Source organism: Artemia franciscana, chromosome 5 (assembly GCF_032884065.1).
Source record: "Artemia franciscana chromosome 5, ASM3288406v1, whole genome shotgun sequence".
Taxonomy (NCBI): Eukaryota; Metazoa; Arthropoda; class Branchiopoda; order Anostraca; family Artemiidae; genus Artemia; species Artemia franciscana.
The window spans coordinates 20584445-20596740 of record NC_088867.1 but is presented as its reverse complement, the minus strand read 5'-3'; the positions used below and the strand labels follow the sequence as shown (position 1 = coordinate 20596740).

At 37.7% G+C, this 12296-nt stretch overlaps 1 protein-coding gene across 3 annotated transcripts in view; it reads right to left on the bottom strand.

Annotated features, from left to right (window-relative positions):
- The window catches only part of LOC136027082 (inositol 1,4,5-trisphosphate receptor-like), a 156396-nt gene that overhangs the window by 53911 nt on the left and 90189 nt on the right, over window positions 1–12296 (bottom strand). The gene's annotated exons all lie outside the window — the stretch shown is intronic.

The window sequence follows — 12296 nt, the reverse complement described above, 5'->3', positions numbered from 1 at the left end:
AGTCATTGTAAACTTAAACATTAATAGATTTCTACGTGAACATATGTCTTAAATATCTTGAATGACGTCACCGTCAAAGCAAAAATGACGACAACTAATTTTATGACGTCAGTCAACACAGAAACATGACGTCACCTGATCCACAGACAGACACACAGACAGACAACTTATTTTTATATATATAGATATATATATATATATATATATATATATATATATATATATATATATATATATATATATATATGTATATATATATATATATCTATATATATAAAAATAAGTTGACTGTGTGTGTGTGTGTCGAGTGACGTCATGTGCGTGTGTCGACTGACGTCATTATAAGGATTGAGCTGTATGCGTCATGAAGTTGTTTGTCGACTGACGGCATGTTTGTCCACTGATGAAATTACATACCGGGACAAAAATGACTACCGGGACACAGAGAATATAAATGACGACCGGGAACCACAAAGAGAAATTACAGACTGGGACGCCCGGACACAAATCATGACGGGGACACAGGGAATATAAATGACGACCGGGACACAGGGACACAACTACAACGGGGACGCCAGGGGCACAGGCGGGATATATAAATGACGACCGGGACACAGGGATTGTTCGAATAGAAAGTACAGACCGGGATACCGGGACACAAATGACGACCGGGACACCGGGACACTCAAAGAGAAATTACAAACTGGGACACCGGGATACAAATGACAACCGGGACACAGGGACACATCATTAGAATAATGAGTTATAGATCTGAATACAGATTGTTTTTCCCATGGACAATTATATGTTGCATGTTAAAGAGTCAGTGAACCTGAAAATCTATTTATATGCACAGACAATGGGACAGCAAAGAATGTTGTATATTCGCATGTTTTACGTAGTTAAAAACATATATATATATATATATATATATATATATATATTCACAGGTGGAACACGGACACAACTACAATGGCGCGTAAATAATATGGCGCGTAACGACTTACGCGCGCGGGGGGCTTGGGGTGGCGCGAAGCGCCACCCCAACAGCTAGTAGATAGATAAAAGTTTGTTACGTAAGTTAATTCTTAAGTTACGTTTTTTTTTTACTAATAAAAACGTTCGTTAAAAATTAAAAGATCTAGTTGCCTTTTTAAGTAACCGAAAAATTGGAGGGAAACTAGGCCTCCTTCCCCACCCCTTATTTCTCAAAATCGTCTGATCAAAACTAAGAGAAAGCCAAATCAGACATGCATGAATTCAAAACTTTCAGAAAAAAAATGAAAGTAGTGAGCGACATTAAAACTTAAAACAAACAGAAATTGCTCCGTATATGAAAGGGGCTTTTCCTTCTCGACACCCCGCTCCTTGCGCTAAAGTTTGATTCTTTCTCGCAACTCTACTTTTTAAAACAATGAAAAATTTTAGCATAAGGAGCGGCGTGTCGAGGAGGAAAAGCCCCTTTCATATATGGAGTAATTTTAATGTCGCTCCTTACTTTCATTTCAAATTTTTCTTTTATTTAATCAAGATTAAAAAGACCCATAAAAAAATAGTACTTAGTCAAAATAAAGAACTTGGAAACAATTTCGATCTATATAAAAACAGAAGAAACAAGAGCTAAGAGCTCATATGGCACTTGTGACGAGGCGAGAAGAGCTAAGAGCCAAGAGATCATATGGTATGAACTCTAACAAAATTCTATGAATCAATAGATTGGTTTAAAAAGGAAAATAAGAGGATTAATGCCGGTCAGGATTTAAAATAAAAGCTCTGAGTCACGATGTCTTTCTAAATATCAAAATTCATTAAGATCCGATCACCCACTCGTAAGTTATAAATACCTAATTTTTTCTAATTTTTCCTCTCCCTTTAGCCCCCCAGATGGTCGAATCTGGGAAAACGACTTTATCAAGTCAAATTGTGCAGCTCCCTGACACGCCTACCAATTTTCATCGTTCTAGCACGTCCAGAAGCACCAAACTCGCCAAATCACTGAACCCCTCCCCCCAACTCCCCCAAAAAGAGCGAATTCAGTACAATTCTGTCAATCACGTATCAAGGACATTTGTTTATTCTATCCACCAAGCTTCATCCCGATTCCTCCACTCCAAGTGTCTTTCCAAGATTTCCCCCTCCAACTCCCCCCAATGTCAAAATATCTGGTCGGGATTTGAAATAAGAGCTTTGAGACATGAATTCCTTCTAAAAATCAAATTTCATTAAGATCCGATCGTCTATTCGTAAGATAAAAATACCCCAATTTTCACGTGTTCCAAGAATTCCGGTTTCCCCCTCCAACTTCCTCCAATGTCACAGGATCTGGTCGGATTTTAAAATTAGAATTTTAAAGCACAAGATCCTTCTAAATATCAATTTCATTAAGATCTGGTCACCCTTTCGTAAGTTACAAATACCTCAATTTTCAAAATTACCCCTCCCCCTCCAATTCCACCAAAGAGAGCAGATCAAGTCCGGTTATGTCAATCACGTATCTTAGACAGGTTTCTATTCTTCCCATCCAGTTTCATCCTGATCTCACCACTTTAAGTATTTTCTAAGATTTCGGCCCCCCCCAACTAACCCCCCCCCCCCCCAATTACGCTTGATCCGGTTGAGATTTAAAATAAGAGATCTGAGTTACGAGGTCCTTCTAAATATGAAGTTTCATGAAGGTCCAATCACTCCTTCGTAAGTTAAAAATACGTCATTTTTTTTCTTATTTTTCAGAATTAACCCCCCCCCCAATAGAGCGGATCCGTTCCAATTATGTAAATCACGTATGTAAGACTTCTGCTTATTTTTCCCACCAAGTTTCATCCTAATCCCTCCAATCTAAGCGTTTTCCATGATTTTAGGTTCCCCCACTCCAAACTTTCCCCAATGTCACCAGATCCGGTCAGGATTTAAAATAAGAGCTTTGAGACACGATATCCTTCTAAATATCAAATGCCATTGAGATCGGATCACCCGTTCGTAAGTTAAAAACACCTCATTTTTTCTAATTTTTCGGAATTAACCCCTCCCTCAACTACCCCAAAGAGAGCGGATCCGTTCCGGTTATGTCAATCATGTATCTAGGACTCGTGAATATTTTTCCACCAAGTTTCATCCCGATCCCTCCACTCTAAGTGTTTTCCAAGTTTTAGGTTTCCCCCTCCCAACTTCCCCCAATGTCACCAGATCCGGTCGGGTTTAACATAAGAGCTCTGAGCCACGATATCCTTCTAAATGTCAAATTTCATTGAGATCCGATCACCCGTTCGTAAGTTAAAATACCTCATTTTTTAACTTTTCAGAATTACCCCCCCCCCCCACTACCCCAAAGAGAGCGGATCCATTCCGATTATGTCAACCATATACCTGGGACTTGTGTTTATTTTTTCCATCAAGTTTCATCCCGATCCCTCCACTCTAAGTGTTTTCCCAGATTTTAGGTTTCCCCCTCCAACTCCCCCAATGTCATCAGATCCGGTCGGGATTTAAAATAAGAGCTCCGAGACACAATATCATTCCAAACATCAAATTTCATTAAGATCCCATCACCCGCTCATAAGTTAAAAATACTTCGTTTTCTATTTTTTCCGAATTAGCCGCCCCCCCCCCAGATGGTCAAATCAGGAAAACGACTATTTCTAATTTAATCTGGTCCGGTCCCTGATAAGCATGCCAAATTTCATCGTCCCAGCTTACCTGAAAGTGCCTAAAAGTAGCAAAACCGGGACCGACAGACAGACAGACAGACCGACAGACCGACAGAATTTACGATTGCTATATGTCACTTGGTTAATACCGAGTGCCATAAAAATACACAAGAGAATTCTTTTGTATAGTTGCAATACTTTTTTTATATTAGTTAAAGAAAAAGGTAAAGGATCCTGCACAAAACTGGTGCCAGTACCAACACTGTAGTCCAAAGCGTTGTACTAATCACGATCTCATGAAAAAAATTCTAATTATTAATTTTTCTATTTAAACATGGTTTGAACTATTTTAATTACTATTAATTTACCATTTTGTTATAATTCAATTATTATTTATATTATCTAGTTATTATTTTTTACATTATTTTATTATTATTAATTTATTATTTAAATAATTATCTTACTATTTAGATGCTGTCTTAACTATTTTAATTACTATTAATTTATCATTTTATTATTCTTCAATTATTATTGATATCATTTAATTTTTATTATTTGTATTCTTATTCAATTATTATTACTACTACTACTACTAATAACTCACCGCAGCACCAAGCCAACACAGCTACGCACACTCCTCCTCCATCCCGATCTATTCAAAGCCTCCCTCTTTAAACCCTCCCAAGAAGTTCCCATTCCCTTTAAGTCTTTCTTTATAAAATCCTCCCACCCCAGATGAGGACGACCTGCTTTCCGTTTAGCCCTAGACGGTTGGCCAAAAAGAACGATCTTCGGCAATCTGTCATCCTTCATCCGCAGAACGCACCCTGACCATCTCAACCTTTCTTTCAATATAGCCCTAGAAAGCGGGATTGAACCACACTTTTCGTACAGCCTACTGCTTGAAATAAGATCAGTCAGCTGGGTACCAAGAACAGTCCCTAGGCAATTTCTCTGAAAAACATCTAGTAAATCTTCATCTGCTTTTCGGAGCGCCCATTCTTCAGAATCATATTTGACCATTGTCATCACTGTACCTTTCAATATTCTGATCTTGGTTTGCAGACTTATCTTCCTAATCTTCCAAACTTTTTTTAATTGTGAAAAAACACCCTGAGCTTTAGCTATTCTACTTTTAACATCTTCCCTGCTCCAACCGTCTTTACTAATAATACTACCAAGGTAAGTGAAGCTGCCCACCTCAGCAATCTTTTCGTTCCCCGACGTTCCCTTTTCATCTTCGCTTATTCCTATCGTTACTAACTTAATCTTCTTAACATTAATTTTCAAACCTATTCTAGCACACTGAACTCGCAAGACCTCTATAAGTTCATTCATTTTGTTCATACTTTCATCTAAGATGCTTAAATCATCAGCATAATCTTAGTCTAGAAGAGTTTTTCCTCTCCATTTGATTCCGTAGTCTCCCATTGCCTTTCCTGTGCTCCTTAAGACGAAGTCCGTCAAAATGATCCATATAAAGGGGGAAAGAACACAGCCCTACTTAACTCCTGATTTAATGCAAAACCAGCTGCTAACCTCGTTTCATACCTTAACCGGAGTAGCATTTTTCTCAGACATAGCACAAATCACTTTAATGAATTTGTCTGGTATACCGTATAAGGATAAGACCTCCGCTAAAGCTCTTCAATCAACAGGATCGAACGCTTGCTCAAAATCTATAAAACTGAGGACCAAAGGTGTTTGACAACAAAGGCACTTCTCAATTATTAACGTAAGAGTATAAAAATTTGGTAGACACATCCTCTATTTTTTCTATAACCACACTGTTCTTCTCTTAAAACTATGTCTACAGCATCTCTCAGTATAAAAAGTATCATATTACTAAGTAATTTGATACCTACAGAGACCAGACTAACGCCTCGAGAATTACAACATTCACTCTTATCACCTTTCTTATACAGTGGTTTAATGAAGGTGTTCTTGAAATCGTTAGGTACTTCCCCTTTTTTAAAATCATAATCATAATCTTTAGTAACTTATTTCTTACCTCGGAGCCATATTTAAGAAAATCATTTACCACACTATCAGCATTTTTTAATCCTATTAGTACTGTTGCTAAATCTTCCTCACAAAACAAATCTTGCTTCACATCCAAGGTATCACAAACTTTTTCATTTTCCTGTATATCTTTTCCTGCAACTGTATTTCGGTTTAGCACATTCTCAAAATGTTTCGCCCATCTCTCTTTAACTTTTTTCTTATCACTAATTGTGGCCCCGTTCCTATCTTTAACTGGGACAGGTCCGGATTGACTGCTCCTTCTTAATTTATTAACACGCCAGTACAATATTTTACTATTATGCCGTCTAGCTGCATCTTCCAAATCCTCAGCAATTTTATCCATAGCCTCCACTTCACACCTCCTTAATTCATGTTTTCTCTAATTTCTTTACATTTCTTTTGTTTTCATATGATCTATCACTCAGATAATTCTTGAACAAACCCCTTCCCCTCTGTATTAAACATAAAGCTTTTTACTAATATTCCTAGCTACAGTCTTAACTTTCTTCCCTATCACACCATCACCAACTTCATAAGTTGTTTCTTCTGAAATTATTCCAACCATCTTCCACATTGTCAAATTTTAAGCTCTCAAGCTTAGTTTTCTACTGTTCCTGGAAAGTTTCTCTCAAATTCTTATCCTGGAGTCCGCCAACATCATAACCTCCCGAGAGGTACTTACCCTTCTGAAATTTCAGAAGTAACCCTTAAATTAACCCTAGGTACTACTAGAGGGTGATCTTTACTTTTAACATCAATAACAGCAATCCTATAAACCCTAGTATCTTGTATTGATCCTGTCAGTCTTCGGTTTACAATAACATAATCAATAAGGTTTGCTTGTTTTACCATCAAGTGAGTGCCATGTCAACTTATGGGCCATTTTATGGCCCAACACCGTATTGGTTATAACTTGATTGTTATACCTACAAAACTGCAAAAGTCTATAGTCATTACTGTTTTATATTCCTACACCAGATTTACCTAGGCCAGGATACCATCTATCCCTATTTCTACTGACCTTGGCGTTGAAATCTCCTTGCAAAAATGCCATATTTCTACCTGTGACCCTGGCTAGTTGTTCCTGTAACTGTAAGTAAAATTCAGAGTCACTAATATCTCCGTCAACGGGTTCAACAGAGGCATATACTACTATAATTGGTACCCTGAACTTTTTAGTCATAAAATGAGCCATTTAGATTCTATTATTAATACCTTCCCAGCCTAAACTAGAGTTAGCAGCTTCCTTATTCATCATGAGTGCTACTCCCTGTCTATGTACCCCATCTTTCCTGCCTGAGTATAAAAACATCTATTATCGCCTAATTTCATGCTTCCTACCCCTGGGATATGAGTTTCTGAAACTCCTAATAAGCCCAATTCGAATCGTGTGAATCCGTCAGTCAAAAGGTCAATACGATAGTCATTTTTTAACGTCGTAACATTCCAATTTCCAAATTTCATGTTCTATAAATCATTAAAATTATTTTGGCCTCAGGCAAAGCAATGACCCGAGATACCAGTCTGGACAGGGATCAACATATCGTCTCAAGTCTTCACCAAAGCGCTTAAGTCGGCTTTGAATCGGACAGCAAGAAGTCCCTGGAACCTCCAGTATGAATAGAAGCTTTGTGCAATCCTTGGCCCATCTTGGTCACAAGATGGTTTTCAGCACTTGGCGATGCTCTTCTATCAGCAAGAGTCGAAATCCTGCACAACCAGCCCCAAGCCTATCACCTCCGACTCATTAAATGTTCATGCCTACAAATATTATGCTACTATGGGTAGGTAATCCATAGTAGATAAATTAGTTAGGAAGAAATTTTTCAGCCCGAAAACACCCATCAAAACAGACCAAGCCCAGATTAATTATCTATTAATCAGAATCCCTTGTGAGAACTGTGTCGTTTACTAGATTATGATTTCCTCGAGGGGTGCCACTCCTGAAGTGGGAATAGAGTTTACCGCAAGGTCCCCAGTCTTGCAGGTACCCCGAAAGGGTCGAGGCAGCTCTTTGCAGAAACCATTATCCATAGATCTGGATCCTACGCCCTGTAGCAGTTGTCCTCCTATAGAGGATCCTCCCATGATGGTGTTCTGCGTCACCATGCAATTCAATCCATTACTGGGAGAAGGTTTGTAACTCATGGCATGTGTGGACACGCTGATAGGCCCCGTTGAGTGTACATATTTAGGGGCCTTCTTCCTCCTTCAACTGTATTTATGGTCCTAGGCGAGGGTTTCCCAGTTTGTATTATGGACCCCCAGAGACAAGGACTCCCCTTGGCATGTGCCTCCTATGGAGGTACCCTACATATCTGTAGGGTGTTCCCCTATCACCAACTGGGGACACGCTGAGTGGCCTCGGGGAGGCCTCTTAAGAGCAGTATAAAAAAACTATTTATTTACTGCTGATAAAACATAAAAAGTATATTTACTATTAATAAAACGTTCGTAAATAAACTTAAAAGTTCTAGTGGCCACTTTAAGCAGCCAAAAAAAAGGAGGGCAATCAGGTCCCCTCCGCCGTTTTTTTCTCAAAATCTTCCTATCAAGATTTTGAGAAAGCAATTTAGCCAAAAAAAAAGAAAAAAAAAAAGAGGAAACTAATACACAAATTTCGTTTTAATTATTCATGTACGGTGAGCCAAAATCATAGCATGCATTAATTCAAAAACATTCAGAAATTAAATATATATATATATATATATAAAGTTTTTCCAACCACGACATTAAAACCCGAAACGAAATGAAATTGCTCCGCATATGAAAGCGGCACCCCTTACCCAAAGCCTCGCTTACTACGCCAGAGTTTGACTCTTTCACAACTCTACTTTAAAAAAAAAAATATTAGCGATTAGAGCGGGGCGGTGAGGAGGGGACAGCCTCCTCCATACGGAGCAACTCCTGCTCGTCCCAAATTCTAATGTCACTCCCTACTTTAAGTTAAAGAAAAGTCTCCTTTTTATTTAATTAAATATAAAGTGGAGAAATTTTCCTTTTATAAGAAGTGAGGCAGATTTAGATTTTAATCCGTCTATACTTGATTTTTAGAAGTTTGTTGCCAATTTGAAAAATGGAGCTGATAATTCTTCCTTACAGAGCTGACACTGACGTGTCTCCCCCATTCCAGTGCTGGAGTGGAGCTTTTGTATTCAGAGTATAAAAATAACAAAGACCCCAATACGAAAGGGACTTAATCCAAAAACCCTTTCTGATCTTATGCATGTCAAAAGAGAAGTTTCTGACCCAAATTCTTCAGAAATCCCAGACACTCCTGCAAGAAAATCAAGATAGTGGAAACACTAAACTCTCATGTAAACCATGTTTCCAAATCAATTATGATACTTTACTCTGTAAGGATCTAATATGTGTGTCTTTTATCTGATATGTCGGCTTATGTATAAGCACCTGAATTGTTTCATTCCTCCACATTTTCGGGGATATTTGTTTAAAAAAGGTGACTGAAGATAAATTTAATGTTGTGAGCTATTTATTTTTATTGCACGGAAACAAGGCATCATTCAAAATTGCTCAAGAAAAATGCCAAATTATACCATAATCAACTCGGTTTTTGTTAGTACATGACTATTTCTGCCGCAAAATCTAAAAAAGGTTTCATTTAGTAAAAATCTATAAGGGAGGGAAAGAGGATCAAATATTTTTAAATTAAAACAAGGTAATTCTAAAAATTGGGGGGAGGGGGGATTTTTTACCGGGATTACATAAAAATGTTATTTTCTGAATTACAGAGGTAATTACGTGCCCCTCTATTTCACTATAAAGTAAAATAAAGGCACCCTGCCTTAAAAGAGATTTCCTTATGATAAGTTACGTCTAAATGCCTTCGGAAGAGATTTTTTTTAAAAGAGCCACAATCAGGATAGCGAACTTTCCGGTCCAAAAATGTGTCATTATCAGCCAATAGTGTTTATCTTGTCTATAATATGTACCTAATTTATCCATCTTGAAATATCAAAAACTTGTGTTATTGACCATAAGAAGCTTTGTAAGCCTCTTTCAAAGCGGCCAGTTGACATCAAATATAATAAAAAAAAACAACAATTTAATTGATCCATACAGAACGTGTTAGTGAGAAAGCACTAAATTCATAAAAGCAAGGAAACAGTAAAAAACTGCCTGTGGGATCTTAAGGCTCATCTTCCGACAAGAATTCATTCTTGATATCAGTATTGATATCATTTAATTATTATTATTTATATTTTTATTAATTTATCATTTTATTATTATTAAATTATTATTGATATCATTTAATTATTATTGTTTATATTATTACTGATTTATTATTTAAATTTCTATTTCACTATTTAACAACTTAAGGGTATTTCGATTATTCTTGCTGTCCTTAGAATCCTATATTAACTACTATATATTTAATAAGTAACTCTAATGTTAATAAATGTTATGTCAGTAAGTTCTGGGATCATACAAAAGAACAAGTAATCCAAATGTAAAGAGCGCAGTTATTTCGGTACGACCTCCACGAAGTCGTATTCGATGCAAGAAGAAGGTTTTACACAATCACAAGAAGAAACAAGAGCCAAGAGCTTATATGGCGCTTGTGACTAGGTCGCAAGCTAAAGTTAGATTCGGTACTAGAGTTATCGATTTTGCTGTTCTTTGTTTATTGGCAATTATTACAAAGATAAACTTGCAAATACAGTGTTCCTGTAGTTTCTTCTTGTTCGATATTCGATATTGTAACGTTTGTCCCACCAAGTTTTATCCCGATCTCTCCACTCTAAGCGTTTTGAAATATTTCCAGGTCCCTCTCCAACTAATCCCCGATGTCACCGGATCCGATCGGGATTTAAAATAAGAGCTCTGATACACGAGGTCCTTCTAAATATCAAATTTAATTAAGATCCGATAACCCGTTCATAAGTTAAAAATACCTAATTTTTTTTCTATAAATTTCCAAATTAACCGTCCTTGCCAACTTTCATCATCCCAGCTTATCTGTAAGTGCCCAAACTAGCAAAACCCGGACCGAAAGACATACAGATAGACAGACCAATATACAGACGGACAGACATTGCGATACAAACATAAAGAATCAAATGCAAAAGGATAATCAGCCTGATAATAAAAACATTTAACAAGAGCTAAGAGCTCATATGGCACTTGTGACGTGGCCGGACGAGACAAGAGCCAAGAGCTCATATGATATGAACTCTAGCAAAATTCTAAGAATCAATAGATTGATTTAAAAGGAAAATCAGAGGCTTAATGCCGGCCAGGATCAAAACTAAGAGCTCTGAGTCACGAGGTCCTACTAAAAATCAAAATTCATTAAGATCCTATCACCCACTCGTAAGTTATAAATACCTCATTTTTTCTACTTTTTCCTCTCCCTTCGGCACCTCAGATGGTCTAATCGGGGAAAACGACTTTATCAAGTCAATTTGTGCAGCCCCGGGACACGCCTACCAATTTCCACCGTCGTAGTGCGTCCAGAAGCACCAAGCTCGCCAAAGCACTGAACCCCACCCCTTAACTCCCCCAAATAGAATGGATCCAGTACAGTTACGTCAATCACGTATCTAAGACATTTGCTTATTCTACCCACCAAGTTTCATCCCGATTTCTCTACTATAAGCGTTTTCCAAGATTTCCGGTTTCCCCTCCAACTTCCTCCAATGTCAACAGATCTGGTCGGGATTTGAAATAAGAGCTCTCAGATATGATTTCCTTCTAAATATCAAATTTCATTAAGATCCGGTCACCCGTTCTTAAGTTCAAAATTCCTCAGTTTATTTAATTTTTCCAAATCAACACCCCCCGGCTCCTCCAAAATGAACAGATCCGATCCAATTATGTCAATCACGTATCAATAAAATGTGCGTTTTCTTCCCATCAAGTTTCATCCCAATCTCTCCACTCTAAGCGTTTACCAAGATTTCTGCTTCCCCCTCCAACCCCGTATGTCCCCAGATCCGATTCGAATTGAAAACAGAGCATCTGAGACATAAAATCCTTCTATATATCAAGTCTCAGTAAGATCCGATCGCCCATTCATAAGATAAAGATACCTAAATTTTCACGTTTTCCAAGAATTCCAGTTTCCCCCTCCAACTCCCCCAAATGTCACCAGATCTGGTCGGGATCTCAAAAAGAGCTCTAAAGCATAAGATCCTTCTACATATCAAATTTCATTAAGATGAAAGTTAGTAAGTTACAAATACCTCAATTTTTCTAATTTTTCCGAATTACTCCTCCCCCCTCAACTCCACCAAAGAGGGCAGGTCCAGTCTGGTTATGCCAGTCACGTATCTTGGACGTCTTTGTATTCCTCCCACCAAGTTTCATCCTAATCTCTCCGCTTTAAGTGTTTTCCAAGATTTCCCCCCCCCCCCCCAACGACGCACGTAACATTGAGAGATCTATGTTACGAGGTCCTTCTAAATACGAAATTTCATCAAGATACGATCATTCCTTCGTAAGTTAAAAATATCTCATTTTTTTCTAATTTTTCAGAATTAACCCTCCCCTCCCCCAACTCCCCGAATAGAGAGGATCCATTATGGTTATGTCAATCACGTATCTAGGACTTCTGATTATTTTTCCCACCAAGTTTCATCCCAATCCATCCACTCTAAGTTTTTT